The 16,133-nt window shown below is 47.9% G+C and overlaps 1 protein-coding gene across 1 annotated transcript in view; it reads right to left on the bottom strand.

The window, feature by feature from the left end:
- Nucleotides 1-15,685, bottom strand: part of LOC144159065 (prolyl 4-hydroxylase subunit alpha-2-like) — a 79,413-nt gene extending 63,728 nt beyond the window's left edge. Inside the window, exon 1 of the mRNA XM_077690325.1 lies at nucleotides 15,178-15,685. The gene's annotated coding sequence lies outside the window, so the exon portion shown is untranslated. The remainder of the gene's footprint in view (nucleotides 1-15,177) is intronic.
- Nucleotides 15,686-16,133: the final 448 nt, after the last annotated feature.

Here is a 16,133-nt window from a genome sequence, read left to right as displayed (position 1 = left end):
TTAATGACACAGGGCCATGTAGGGGCAAAGGGGGAAAGATAAAAACTGGAAAGAACAGTCAAAGGGCGGTTAATCTTTGAAGAGCTGGGAGCTCCCCTCCTGTTTTACAAAACATTATGTGGAGACGAAATGCGTATTCCTCTATCGTTCGGATACCAAATGGTTATTGAAAAGACCCGCGACGAATCGTATTTTGTCTTTGGCGGGTGTTGGGAGAAGAAGAATACTCCCCAGAGTTCATTCCCCGACGCAATGTACGCACGGTCAGAGAGGCATTCACTTTACTAAAAAGACACCGGGACAGAACATCAGCCGCAGCTTTTGTTTTTCCCAAGGTGTGTTTCATTTAGCAAAAATTTCCGTCGATAACAACTATAACTTCGACATATATACTATTTACGACACGTCAAGGGATCTGTGAAAGCGTTCCGATTGTTATAGCTTCGTTTAATAGGCCATATTTGCTCTACCGATACTATTTTTACACTTTTTCACGGTATTTAAAAACTTTCTGTCAAGTATACATTATGGACAACTTCACTTCACGTACAAAGCGACTAGACGCGCTGCGCAGCTGAGCTCTGTGCTCATAGTCACATCGCAAAGCCAGAAATCACTGTTCGACGAAAAAGACAGGTTAAGAAACTATTACCGTCATCCCCACTATTTAACTACTTCATATCATTGTTTACGCAAGTAAAAAAATAAAAGTCTTTTGAATAGTGCCACGCTGGCTGCACTGCGTTCTAATTATTGTAGCCCATCTCAGTTGTTTAAGTAAATGAATTCTGCGTGACTCAACAAAAGAGTCATCAAATATTGACTATCCATATAGCTACACTTGAACGTTAGGCTTGCGCATTGAATTCTTCGTGGCCCGGAAACTTTTCCCGTGGCCAAGAAAGTTTTGACGGAGACTGCACTTCAACACCATAAAAGTCCGATCTCCTTAGAAAGGAGTAATTACGTACACGCGCACGCACGCTATAAATGTCACGACGAAGACGGAATCGTTGCATTGTTTCGATGCTCTGGGCATTCATAAAACACGGCACTCTTGCGTTACGTAGCTGTACACTATCTTTGTGAAAAGGCTAATTCACGTGTGAACTCTGAACTCACGTATAAACGCTGAACACGTATGAACTCTGCGTAGTTCATTTTAGTTATGATACTAATAGCTGTTCTTATTGTGTCTACTGAATTTTTCCTATTTTGTTTCCACTCTAGCGATGTAATTTTTTTTCCTTTTTTAGTTTTTGTGCTTATTTTGTTTCGTTTTTGTAGTTTTTGTGACACCAGTGTAACCACCTTTACCCTATGTGATACCTTACCCAGAGGGCCTTCAGGGTTTTTTTAAATAAGTACATAAATAAACTAAATAAACACTCAGGAAAATTGTTTGTCTGGAGGTCCAAATGGCTGTCCCATGTAGTATTTGATAAACGTTGTTATTTGGCACTGCTATTCCCTAAAACAACTACGAAGTTTTCTCCTCAGAGTAACTGCGACTAAGTTAAAGGGTGGCAGTTGTTTTTCTTTTTTTTCTCGAGAAGCAGTACACCGGGCAATTGCGGACAGCCACAACCTTATGCCAACCACCCACACTAACTATACGCCCCAACCGCTGCTAACATACAACGACATCCTCTCTCACTACCGACTATCCCGCCAACAGTTTCCTCCCCCACATAAGCAACTCACCAAAAAGGAAGGAGTTATACTTCGCCAGATCCAAACCAACCCCTTCCCCCACAACACGCTCTGGCACAGAATATTCCTCACCCAATACTCCCGTAAGTCCATCTTCTGCCCCACACCAGAAACACTATGCCACATAGTGTGGGCATGGCCGAACATCCCACACCTTCCTTCCAATCCCAACCCTACCCCTTCACAGTGGGCGGCGGCGCTGACCAGCTCCGACCCCTGCTCCCAGCTTCGGCTGGTGAATAGGGCACGGAAGGCAGGCTACAGCCAGGGAGTCCTGGACTGAGGACACCCCTCACTGGTCCGGAGTGACTGCACCCAAAGGATGGGATAAATAAAGTTTTTCCTCCTTCTCCTCCTCCTCGCATAGTGATGTAGCGAAACCAGTTTGATATGACCATTCTCTTGCTAACTTCGACTGCCCTTTTTTCTCCTTTTCGGAGGAGTGGAAGACGGATTAGGAGAAAAATTGGGTCACGGAAGTTGAAGCATGATATGGAGCACCGGAAAAAGAAATTGATTATAGAGCGCTGGGGAAATAAGCGTTACAGAGCAAAAGGAAACGTGTGTGTGCGGAGAGACGTCCAGAGAAGAGGAGGCCGAAGGGGTCAAAGATCGCGAGGGACGAGGAGGGACGGGAGGAGGGAGATGAAAGAAATAAAACAAGCATTTTTCTAATGTCTTTGCTCAGTGGCTCCTTCCAATGCCCTCTAGCTACAGGCTAGTATTATCACCGCACACTTAGCACACGATGGCTGTACGTCGTGCTGTATACTCTGGGGGAACGGTCCCAAGGATCAGATTAATCGTTACTAAAACGTTTCACCAGCGTTTATCGTGCTATTTTATCAGGAGACTAAAGTCACGCGGCAAAAAAACTGCCCCATTACCTCCCTGTAAGCAACAGTTAAGTTGCGTTATCGTAAGGAAGGTCTGGCGAACACAAGTTGAACGGCTGCAGCGCTTCGAAGATCATTTCTGGGAAAGATACGCATCAGGCAATCCTTCTGTTCGTTACGGGAAGTCGCACCTCTTTTCCGCGCAAGCGCCTTCACCTCGCCGAAAGCAGAAGTAATAAGAATGGAGATCGGTGTCCCCGCCCTGACGAGTGTAGCCTGGGTGGTCCCCCTAAACCGGCGATCACTGGGTTCACCGGAGAACTTGATTGTTGCACGACTGATAAGCGCACGCGCGCACGCCACACCTCTGACCGCCACACAGGACGACCCAGTTCTTCCAAGCGCAAGCTGCCCTCGGCTTTGCTCTTATAGTGTGCGACGCTAGCGAGTGTATAGGTACATGATTTAGTTTAATCGCGTCTATTCTCGTAGAACTAGGACTGGAAAGTTGGCCGCTCCAAGGGCTGGTTTTAAAGACGATAGCCTTTCTTGGGCCACTTAAACGCAAAAATTTCGCGTCTGTCTGTCTGTCTGTCTGACTGTCGGTCTGTCTGTCGGTCTGGGACTCGATTCAGCCACTCGACCAAAGTGAAACAGCAACTGCGCAATAGTCTTACATACTCACTGCCAAGTCTAAACGCCTAAGTACGGTGTTCATATTCATACTTGTCAACGTTGTTGAACAAAAACAAGGCATTACGCAAATATCAGTCAGGAAATCAATACATGAGTAATATTTGCAGTTTTCCTTTATTAAAAAAGTAACGGATGCTTGTTTTTGCGATAGCAAATGAAATACTGCATCAACTGCAGAAAACCGTCGCCTGCTGTTGCCCGCGCTACCTGGCGGCATTTAAAAAAATCAAACAGCAACACCAACAAAAGGTTCACTAGATAGGTTCCACGTTTCGATTGGAACGCTCGTGGAGTAGCGCAACGTCGTTCTATGAACATTGTAATAGGGTGCCTCGATTTACGTGCGTCTCTGCCATACGGCAGCGCCGGCATCGAGGCACCCTACATGGAGCACAGGAGCGCGGTAAATTTAAATTGACTTGAACAAACCTCTAGCGTGTTATCTTAGGAGGAACGAGACGGAAGAGGAACAGCATGAGAGGTGAGAGGGAAAGAGAAGGGAGGCCTTTACTTGCCAGGGGCACCAGCCCACTATCGTCTTTCGTATACATTTGCATCGAAACAAGCAGATACGCGGCCATTTTTTTTCTAACGCCGCCGTGATTGTGTGGTTCTTTGTTCATACCTCGCTGAATCGCTCCGGTTATTGATCTTAAGGCAAAATCCTTATCGCTCTTAGTGGAAAGGGACCTTGAATGACCCCGTCATAGACTGGTACGGTAAAACAGCCAAATGAAGACAAGAAACGAGCCAAAGCATGCCGGACCTGTATAAGGGGTGATTTATGATTACCACATGATTAATTAGAGGTCAATAGCAATGATTAGTAATGCGAATGAATGTGGGATTAAGAAGGATTGAGATAAAATGAGATAGAATAATGTAGATTAGGATGGAATAAGATGGATTATTAATTTATTAGTCATAGATAGTAATGATCAGTAAGAGGGAATAAAGGAGGTGAGATAAATTAAGGTGGATTAAGACGGATTAATATTGATTAGGATGTGCCAGGCACGGTAAAATAGCATGGCTACTCTGCCGACGGGTGTACGTGTATATAAAAGGTACCTGGCTACAATTGTACGCCAGGCTTTCGCCTTAAAAGCATTTAAGCAATAATAAGTGTCCCGAGAAATTTCGCTCACCTGATTACCTCCAGTTTTCACCTTTCTCTCGCCTAAATTGCGCCTTTTCATCACAGAATGAACATAAACAGGTTCAAATTCTTTTTCCAGACATTGTATGGTCACCACGGCTTCGATATTCCCCTACGTCGTGTGGGAAACTTCACCTGCGCGCACTAAACATGTGAAACACATCGAACTGTTGAATTGTTGAACCTATTGTCTTAATTATTGTTTTTTCATCAAAGTGGTTTCATCACTTTGCTTTATTGCGTACCTGTGCACAATTTTTCAGGCGCCTCTCTTTTCCATTTCCCTGTTGTCTGTAAATTTTATTGCTTGATGTCACTCTTGCGTATTTCACAATTTAAACTCCTCTCTTGGGGGTATGCTAACAGTATGAATAAATAAATAAATAAATAAATAAATAAAATACACCATCTTCCCGTAGGGGAATCCTGAGTAGTATGTGAAGCAGCCATGGGGTCGACTGAAGTTCCCATGAGTTTTCAGTTCGTCGTTTCTGTTGACGGTCAGCTTCGCGTGCCTTCGTTGTATCAGTAGCTTCTTGACGTAGTTTGAATGAGTGAGGACATAAGGCGCATTCGTAGCACATGCTCTCGTCTCGGTTTGTAGCGCAGTGGGAAGAGCACCACGTACCTCCCGTTGCAGCCGTAGAGTCCTGGGATCAAAACCGGGCGCCGCCTATTTCTTTTTCTAGTGGACTGCGCTGACGTCAGGCCAAACTCTGACGGCGCTGAAGAGACGCGCATGCGCAGTGGAGTGCGGACGGCGGACAACGACAACGAGGGAGGGAGGGACACAGCCCCGAGCATGAGATGCTTGGCATGTAATAACCTCTCTATATTTACGCGGATACGGGGTCACGTATTTTCTTATTTCTTGCGAGGGTTTATTTGGGTAATTGAAAAATTATTGACAGGGTGAGTGAGTGAGTGAGTGAGTGAGTGAGTGAGTGAGTGAGTGAGTGAGTGAGTGAGTGAGTGAGTGAGTGAGTGAGTGAGCGAGTGAGTGAGTGAGTGAGCGAGTGAGTGAGTGAGTGAGTGAGCGAGTGAGTGAGTGAGTGAGTGAGTGAGTGAGTGAGTGAGTGAGTGAGTGAGTGAGTGAGTGAGGAAGGGATTGAGGGAGGGAGGGAGGGAGCAGCTTTTTAAGGTGAACTTGCTGCAATCGTTATCTCCTCCTGCGTGTTGCAATGTCGCAAGTACTTTAAGCAGCAAGCACGCTCAAATTCCTGCGCTACGTAAAAACTACTAGGTATAAGATGAGAAACATAACAGCCTCCATTGTCGTCCCCCAGGGAAGTTCTGCATGCCCCGAGCCGACACTGTAACCCGCGTTCATGCTCAACACAGTCAAAAGAAGAACGCATCAATGACACGGTCCTCGATTGACGGGCCTGCGTCACGCTCAGCGTACATGCGTTGCGCCACTCGACAGTAACCTCTCAGACGGCGCATCCGAGAGATTCTGCAGGGCGCAGCGCACGTTAAGGCCGCCTTGATGTATCCCGCTGCCGCTTGGGACTCACGCACCTCCTGTGCGGGTTGTCGTTGGCGGAGGCCGACGTACGAGGTCGCACAAACGTGTCGTCCCGTTCCGTTCTTTCTTTATTGCTGCTCTTATTTTATTCTTTGAACTTCGTCCTTTCTCATTTGGCTGTCCGGACGTCGGAATGGAGGAGTCTTTCCGGGCCGGCGCGACGTCAAGGCCGGCAGGGTGATCATAGCAGTTGGCCCCAGCCGGGAAGCGAGGTAGGAGCGCAGAAGCTCCCGGTAGGTATAGCGATCGTGCATATGTCGCCTGATCAGAAAGTCAGATACCTTATTCCTTGCTATTGAGCTGTTTGGGGAAATGCGCAAATAGGGCTATATTTCACATGAATTTAGGTTTAAAGCTCTGGGGCTGCGTCCGAGTTAATCCCTTATATCTTGGATCACGTATCCGCGCTCGCACGGGTGTGCGTGAGGTAACGGCATGAGATGCGAATCGTATGAAACCGGGAGATTCGAATATAATCATAAATTACTCGCAAAGCGCGCCGCCAAGAAGTACGTTAAGCCGAGCAGCACCAACGGCAACAACATATAACCACGAGGAAAGAATTCGCGTATGTTGGTTGCAAAGGAAACTCAGGGGCAAAAAATGGCCGCGTATCTGCTCCTTTCGTTGCAAATGTCGACGAAAGACGATAGTCGACTGGCGCCACTTCCAAATAAATGCTTCCCTTCTCTTTCCCGCTCACCTCTGATGCTGTTCCTCCGAAGATGACATGCTAGAGGTTTGCTGAAGTAAATTTTAATTTCCCGCGTTCCACTGCTCGAAGTCGGGTGCCTCGATGCCAGCGCTGCCGTAGCGGATATGCAAGCGTGAATCGAGGCACCCGACTACAACGTTCATAGAACCACGTTGCCCTACTCCACGAGTGCTCCAGACGGTACGTGAAACCTATCTAGTGAAACCTTTCGTAGATGTTGGCGTTTGAGTTTTTTTAATGCAGCCAGGTAGCGCGAGCAGCAGCTGACGACAGTGAAGTTCCTGCAGTTTATGCAGTATTTTATCTGCTATCGCCAATACCAAGGATCCGTGAATCGTTCATTAAATTGACACTGCAAATATCACTCATGTCTTGATCTTCTGCCTTATATTTGCGTAATGTCTTGTTCTTGATCAGCAATGTTGAGAAGCATGAACATTAACACCGGACTTAGAAGTTTAGATTTAGTGAGTATATAAGACTATTACGCAGTTTCTGTTTCACTTTGGCCGGGTGGCTGAATCGAGTCACAGACCAACAGACATACAGACAGACTTAGACAGACTTAGACAGACAGACAGACAGAGAGACAGACAGACAGAGAGACACAAAATTGGTGCGTTTAAGTAGCCAAGGAAGACAATCGTCTTTAGAAATAACGAATAAATGTAGCTTGTAAAAGGGGACGAATGTTCAAATTCAACTGGCACGTACATTTTCGATGAGCCTAGAAAAGAAAAAAGCCGTTTGAATTTTCACTACGTTTCCTAAACCTCCTCCACCTATGGCTATGTGGAAAGAATTTTTGGGCGCAATTTTACCCAAGGTATAGCCTCCTTGGAAAAAGAATACTCGGTGAACTTAAGTGCTCCGAATTAGAAATCAATATGGCAACGGGCATTGATGAACCGGCTGAGAGCATCTGGCGGCAGCAGTCATCTTCACGGAATAATTCCCCTCAGCGGAAATGCAGGAACTGCGAGTAGACATGCTGACATCTCAGTCAAATGAGAATCGTTGAATTGTTGGGGGAGGAAGGAGTACTCTTGGGATGCCGGGACACCGTCTTTCATTGATTCGCGTTAGATACACGCCCAACAGTTCATTTATCGGCCTTTTGTTTTTGGTCCATTTGCTGCAATCACTTTTTTCCCGGTAGATTTTTCCGGTACTGTTTTTTGTGGCTAGTTTTTGAAGCTACCCCCATTATCGAATTATTACCATTTCTGTAGCATTCAAAGCTACACCTCGACATTACGCTTTCTTCCCACAAAATAGTTCCGAAAAATTTTGTGAGAGGGTGTACTACGAATCGCCATCTACCCCACAAATACCTACTACACCGGTTTCCTTATCCCAGCACAGCAGCTCTTCACGTTCGGTGAAAGCTTTTCAGAATGGCGGCAGACGTCCTCAAAGATGAACCGCCTCGAATGAAGCCAAACGTCGAAATAGAACAAAACGGCCAACTCTTTCTCCGACGGACGCGTACATTTTCACTCCTTTGTACTCGTCACTTCACCGAGTTTCTGTAGGCCGTACGGCCGCTTTGTTCACGCGAAGAGAGAGAGAAAAAAACGGCGAAGAAAGCAAAGAGGGCGAGGGACGAAACCAGGAAGGTGGAAACGGCAGCAGCGAATTTCAAAAGATGGCGAGGGTTCGCGCGCTCCTTTTCGGAAAGCGAGGACGGAATTGGCGAAAGCCGAGTCAAACCGGGTCAGACGATTACACACTCCCGCTTACTTATTCCCCCTTCTATTGCCTCTGACTCCTCCGTCGCCTTCCTGCTTGGAGCCGGAGATTTTTCTCCGCAGAGTCTCACGCCAAAACCGAGACCACGTCGTTTAGATGCTCGGCCTCAAAGGTGCCGGCGCGTCTAATGATCGACCCTGCAAGTAAGGCGCCAGGTGTTTTTCTCTAAGACAACTGTCTTTCGTTGGCTATTTAAACGCAAAAAGTTAAGTATTTCACTGTCTGTCTGTCTGTCTGTCTGTCTGTCTGTCTGTCTGTCTGTCTGTCTGTCTGTCTGTCTGTCTGTCTGTCTGTCTGTGCAAACCACTAAAACTGGTCGCGTGCTTCATACAGATCAGCATCGATTAGCAAAATGAAACCATAGGGCATATTTGAGCCAAATTGGGGTTCATAACTAACACCAGCAGCGTTCTTGGTGGCTTTGTGTTTGCGATGTGGAATTAAGAAAAACTAGCTAAAAACGGCGTCGAAGTGAGGCGAAAGAAAGCCAAAAACTCAAAAAGAGCTCGAGCTCCAGCTCGAAACATTCCGTACCCCACGGTAACACAATTTCCTGACTAATGGCGCGCTGGGATGTACTGTTGCCGGGGCGGCCGAGGAATGTCGTCTTTCGGCGATGTTTGCGTCCAAGCGAGCTGATATGCGGCCAGTTTTGTAGCGTAAGCTACACTGGCCGAGGTTGAGAAGTTTCGCGTGGACCTTGAAGGGCCGTACTGCGCAAACGCGAGGAGAATTGGACTAGATTGGATTGGTTTGGTTTGGTTTGGTTTGGATTGGATTTGGATTCAATTGGACTGGATTAAATTAGGTTGGATTGGATTGGATGGATTGACTGGGCTGGACTGGACTGGATTGGATTGGACTGGACTGGACAGGATTGGAAATCGTTTTAGTACCAGTAAGCATGATAATAAAGCTAATCCTACACAACCAGGAAACCTAAAAATAACCAGATGAACCTTAGCCCACGCTACGTATATCGTGGCATGGCCGAGCTAAGCCACTACTAATTTTTGTCTCTGAGAGGAGTCCACCGATGTAAGTTGAGTTTACGCACAGGTACACGTGCGAACGCGTCTCCGTTTAATCCCCGTTGCGCCGTGGTCCTTGACAAGCTGCCGCGCAGGAACGCGAAACGTAGGAGGCAAGGTCGCGAGGATGTTAACGCGAGTTCACCTCGCTCTGCTCGGCGCCCGTGGATGCCTACACTTTTCCCCGCTGACGCGTCGTCCTGCTTGACACAGCTGAAAAGCGTACGTAATTTTCTAGACCAGCGCTCTACGAGCGTTCTCTAGCAAACCGCCAGCCGTTGCTCCCTATAGCGTGATGCAACATCAAATTGCCGTGAGGAATTCCTCTTATCTTTATACATTTATGCGGTTCATTCCCGCCAGGTAATAGACTCTATCGACTCTAACAGCTCGTCATGAGAGTGTGTGGTAAGCGCGCGCCGGCCGTCGGCAACAAATCAAACCGGGAGCGCTTAAATTGCTACCTTTCGGGTCAGTGATCGAGGTCGAACAATCTTCTCGGTTTCAGACAGGAAGCGGGGTCTTGGAACTGCGTTTTAAAACACGAGGAACAACATTATTTGATCGCTATCATCACCGGATCAAGCAATTTCGGTGCCGATGTTTCATTCCTACACGTGATGTTGAACCGGAAGCACTATTAGCATTACTACGTATACGATGTGGCATTATGTGAATTTGCTCTTCCATTCAAATTGCACCCCCCGCCCCTTTTTTCATATCTAACGCTGCCATCAAGCGTGACAAGGGGATCACGGGAGACGATTTATGTGCTGTGAAGAGAGCGGCTCATTGAACGATTGTGAAATCCTACGGGAGGATGATTTGGGAAGGTGAAAGGCTGTTGCGCAAGGATGCACGTGAGTACGGAGTGGCGGACGGGAACATAAAGTGATTGAATCGTTAGAAAAGCCGCCTACTGCTCTGTAGGTGACGTTCGCGGGGAGTCTCTGTTTTGTGAACAAAAAGACGTAGGGTTAGACGCTTTCAGAGAAGTGTCCCGCCGACTGAGATTTTTGGTTGTTCTAGTTCATTATGCTGACGACTGTATTTTACGTGGAGGCCGCTTTTCTTACGAAACGCAAGAACACCAACCATTCCTTCATTTTCGGCACACGTGGCGTCGGATTGTCTCCATCAGCAGTGAAGACGAGGAAATTGGTCATGCGCATTCACGTTTAGAGAGAGAGAGGAAAATTATTCAGCGCAGTGGAGAAGTCAACTTATTCAGTTCCGTGGCCTTCACAAGTAAGGGCTATAGCCACTGCACGCACACGCAAACTCGCAGGCGCGCGCGCGCGCGCACGCACGCACGCACGCACGCACGCACGCACGCACGCACGCACGCACGCACGCACACACACACACACACACACACACACACACACACACACACACACACACACGCACACGCACACGCACGCGACGCACGCGACGCACGCGACGCACACGCACACGCACACGCACACGCACGCGCGCGCACGCACGCACGCACGCACACACACACACACAAGAAAAATGAAACAAACGGGGATTATTTCGGTCTTCCCTGAAAGTAGTCTGGCTGCTATCAGTGTGTACAATGACTGATGAGTGCCCTGACCCCCGATCACACAGCCAAAAGGATTTGGCTCGCCCTTCAACGGATACTACTTCTACAAAGCGCGCCAGGAAATGCGCATAAAGAAAGATAAACTAATTATTTGAGGTTTCGATTAAATGCCTTCCGCTGGTCCGGACACGCCCGGGCGCTCAGTTACAGATGGTTGCAAATTATTAAACGGAAATAACGCACACAGTCTGTACGCTCCTGTGTATAGCGCGTGTTACAAATTTATAAGAAATAGTTCACAATTTGCTGTTTGCCGTATAAACACGAATTTTTAGATAATAGAACAGGTTAATATTATAAATAGGTAATTTAAGACAACAAACACATAATTCATAAGACGTAACCGGCCATTATTCACGAAGTGTGTATAAATTAACAGCGACTTTTACACAACGTGTGATTCAGTCCACGGTGATGGAAGAAATTCAGTTAAGATTGTTGTTCACGTGACCCGACACTACGAGCCCAAGTCAGATATAGTGAAACGACAATTAACTACCAACGCCTTCAGCTATTCAGCGGAGCATTGTCTAGTGAGACTACTGTACCGAAGACTGGAGCATATCGGGGTCTCTACACATGCGTAGGAACGCAGCCACGTTGCAGCGCCGTTCAAGGCATGGTCGTCGGCATGATCTTGTCTTGAGGGGGCAAACCCATTGTATTGAAAGGGAAGGGGAAGATGGTGAGGGGGCGTGGCAATTGTTCTGGGGTAGCTTGGGGAGGGGGGGGGGGTGCAAGTGGCTTTTTGGCGCCCTACTGCCGACGCCCATGCTTCAAGGTCCATCGTTTTACCATGAAACCACGGAAACAATGCGGCAGTAACCTCTCTTAATATGATACGTCAGAAATAAAAGAACCACTTTCACCTACCCCATAAAATCCGCCAACCCTGAAGCTGTCCTCCGTCTAAGAACACAAACCGGCACGCAACCAACACATCTTCACCACTACACGGACGGCCTTCCAGGCAGTGCAAAATGTTCACACTGATGCCAATACGCCTACTGTGAACACGCCCCCTGGACATGTCCAAACGTACAAGCTTACCTGAGACCTTCCCAGCAACCAATTCCTGCCACAGAACACACTTCAAACTGAGAGGCACGGGTCACACATCCTAATGAGCTTGAAGAACTGTATTAGATCACATCAGGAAATCACATCAAAAACACTCCAGGACTACACAAGCAAGTTCCTGACACCCTGCCAGGAAGCCGACCAGCCCTTTGGACACAGGCTCCGAAAAAAGTTTCTCTCTCTCGCTCTCTCTTGTCTTGAACGAATGGGGCCCACTATGGAATCAGTGAAGGGGGAATTGTCTGCGATGTTAGAAGGTGGGGGAAGGGGGGGGGACAGCAATTAAGTTCCGCCGGCCGAAGTGTCTACACTGCTTGGCATCTGTGCCAAACGTTCGCTCTTGTCCCGAAAAAAAAAAAGCACAGAATACCATAGTTTTCTTCTTTACGCTCTATGCTACCATTCCTGTTTTTCCGCATTCTCTGCGATGATATTGCTTAAACAAACGACTACACGAGCATCATCTCTCACTAAAAATTCTTCAGTTTCCATTTGGCATACCACTGCGCCCGGTATGGTTGTGCCCCGTTTTTTCTACCACCAGTGCAATCTTCAAACCCTGCGACCAGCTTACGCGGGAAGTGCCGGAAGCTCTTCATATTTGTAAATCTTGGGTGGTTGGAAAGCGAAGCTGTAAACGACACCCACAACGATTACCCATGCGACGTCTCTTGAATTCACACACGTGGCTTTACGAAAAGGGAAACCAGAGTCCAGTGAAATTACGTTAACCACACCGTTTATTACTTCAAAGCGATATTCTTTTCTAAGTTTCCATCATTGCATGATCCACGAATGGTGGTTGGTTGAGTTGTACTGGTCAAGCAAATGAGTTAAAACTGTTTTTATGTATAAAATTGAAGGAAGCTCAATCCCAGTGTTAGAGTATATCCCTTCTCCTCTGGTTCTGCCGGAGACGACTGAGGGGACGAGATCGGTTGCAGAGACGGAGAATTGCGTTGCCATGAGTTGTTGTGAGCTTCCTCTAATTTTAATAACTCTGTGCACATGCGCAAGGCACGCCCACGACCGCTGCAAGTGTCGTGAGCGGAGCGCACAGCGGCTCGAGAGGTCGCGTGACGCTATCACGCGGCATTCATCGAGAACGCAGGGGGTAAACCCGCAGATGTTCTCGATTAGTACGCCTTCTGTATTCGCCGTCTCCGTGTAGGCTTAGCTCAACAGGTAAGACAACAGGCTATGGTTCCGTTTCTCTATTCATTCCACGTTCGATTCCTGGTGGTGCCGGTAACTTCTTTTATTTGTTCGCGGGAGTTTTTTGTTGCCAGTAATGGTCGAGACAGAACCCTTGGGGAGTAGAGGTAAAAAGCTTCACTTTAGAAAGTTTAACATACCTTGCTAAAGAAAGTTGAAAAAAAAAAAGCGCGAGAGCTGTTTCACGTCTAAACTGCGTCAAAAGGGCGTCAAAACCATCGCTAAAAGTGCGCCCACTTCAGCTGAAAGAACGTCCAATCGAACGTGAAACCTTAAAAAACCCAACTCGCAGACGGAGAACGAACCCATGCCACGATTTTTTGCGAAATACGTAAAGGCATCTACGAATGATCTAAATGTACACGATACGCGGTTTACGAGATAAAGCTTTCGCTTTAAAACGCAAACTCTCTTCGTTCCTCGGTATATGTCGACCTCACTTTACATGTGCGGTTTTTGAATTCCTGTATTAGTATTTTTTCAGCAGCACTTTGTTTGCTGTTTTCTTGATTATACGCAACTACCCTGACTTGCCATTTTGATACGACGATACTGATTTGAAGCCGGCGGTGTGTTTAGGCGATGCCGATAGCGCTGACACTCAGTCGCGCCGTTTCTGGCACTATATAACAAACAGTATTGTACGGACATTCAGGTTCCGATTTATCGAAGGCATCGCTGAAAAACCGAAATAATTTCGGGGTTATTGAAACTATCTTAGTGACGCTCCAACGTCGCATGACATCCGCGTCATAATTGTTGTAAACACGATGATATTCATGATTATTATCGCAATTTAGGAAAGAGAGACTCCAAAGATTATCTCCAACGGTTTAGTCACGTGTCAGTCTCAGTCCTACCTAGCCCTCCATCATCCAGTCTGTTTTCAGCCATGACAGCGATCTCAACCTTTTCAACCCACGGGCGCTCGACAGAACAGTGCAAACGAAGCCACTTCCAGCCCCGCCCCGTCACCCCAACTCTTTTGCCTTCCTTTTCGTCCTCTACATTTATTATGCCCCATAGACTATAAATCCCTCGTACCCTGCTACAACCGAATCTATTCCTGGCTCTAAAATTTTCTCGTCATCAGGTGGCGACACCATTCGGCATCACGTGACGCATCACATCGCATTTAACGCACCACGTGACAGGTCCAGCTTGCCGCCTTCTCCCCGTATGTGCCATAGCCGGTGAAGGAAACACAACACAAAGAATAGAAATATCGTAAGCTGCCAACTCCCCCAGTCACTGTTAAGTAGCCTCAGAGCTCACTGAAGCTTTTCAACGAGCGCATATTCAATTTAAATAGCCCAATTTCCACATAACCAATGTCGATAAATACCGAACTCTTCATCGTTTCCTCTGTACTTAGTCCGCACGAGACACAAGAAGATTTAACCGCGAGCAGTATTACCGGCGTGCACGCACATAGCTCAAAAAACTAAACAAAAGAAAAATTTAAAGCCCATTCTGAAGGGGTAGGCCAGCAGCAACTAACTGAAAACAAATAATTTCGATATTACAGAATTTTTTTATCGTTTTATCTGTAATTCGTCAACCAAATACCGCAAGGTTTAGGTGCAAGCACTACGACACTGCTTTGCAAGCTCTACCGGTACACGCGCACCCAGAAAACTAAACAGACGTCCATTCATAGGGTCACGACTCACGAGGCGAGCCAGCAGCGACGAATTCAAAACAGCCACCCGCGCGAAAAAAAGACCACCCTCGAAGCTATAGCGTCACCCCGTGGTCGACAAAGACAAATTGAAGTAGCTCTCAACGGGTAAACAAATGCAAGAACGCCTTTCCGTGATCGCGTGTCAGGGAACATTACCGATGAGATGGTGGCCGGCGGCGACGATGCAATCTCCGCAGCTTCCAGGCGTCAAGTTGACAGGGAGCCCGCCGGCCTCTTCGGCTCGCTGACCACAACGCCGTCCTCCCCTCACTGATCGAGCATTCGGATCACGCCTTCGCTGAGCAGTGGCGAACACGGGTGGGCGAACGGAAGAGCAGGTTCTCCGACGGCGACCGCGTATAATCCAAATTAGCCTGTTGCTCACTGATCGCGGCGGGGGAGATGCTCTTTCACTCGTCTGTTATTCAAAGGTGACGCAACGCGCGCAATCACTCAACCGGGCGGACACGGTGTAAAGCACTGGGTGTGTGTTTCGAAGGACCACGAGGTGTGATTGCGAGGACACGGCGAGTGGGCGATACTCCCGCGCGCGAGAGTCGGCCGCGCGGGTGTCTTGGTGGGAGATGGGCGAGCCGAGTGGAGTTCTCTCCGCGCTCTGCGGAGGGTTATCCCGGCTGCACCGGTACGCCGCCACCGGGAACAACGGCGGCCGTCGCACCATCCGTCAGGGGGGAGCCGCTTCTGGATTCCAGTTGGGAGAGGGAGAGGGAGCGACCAATGGTGGTCGCACGCTTAGCGAAGAAGAGGCCAGGTGTTGGGAGAGAGGAACGGGGGAGAGCGGGAGATGGCTTCGTGGTGGTGGTGGTGGCAGCGGTCAGATTGCTGCATCTCCCGGCGTGCGTGCGTGCGTTTCATCTATGGCTCGGCGATTCGCATCGTGTGTGTGGTGAGGAAAATGAAAAAAAAAAAAAAACATTCCGTACGCGAGTTACCGCTCGCACGTGGCCGTGATTTTCGGGCTCACCATCTCAGGTGGGGATCTCACAACGGGACTACAAGTGAAATAGCATTTTTTTAGGATGGACGACACTATACTCGATCTCACGTGGGCCCCAAAACGAGTAGTTCGCTAACGGCGCTGTGGTGCACAC

The sequence above is a fragment of the Haemaphysalis longicornis genome, unplaced genomic scaffold (genome assembly GCF_048455015.1).
Source record: "Haemaphysalis longicornis isolate Haplotype H1 unplaced genomic scaffold, Haemaphysalis longicornis Haplotype H1 scaffold_10, whole genome shotgun sequence".
Lineage (NCBI taxonomy): Eukaryota > Metazoa > Arthropoda > Arachnida > Ixodida > Ixodidae > Haemaphysalis > Haemaphysalis longicornis.
The sequence above is the reverse complement of the archived record's forward strand: the minus strand, read 5'-3'. Positions and strand labels throughout refer to the sequence as shown.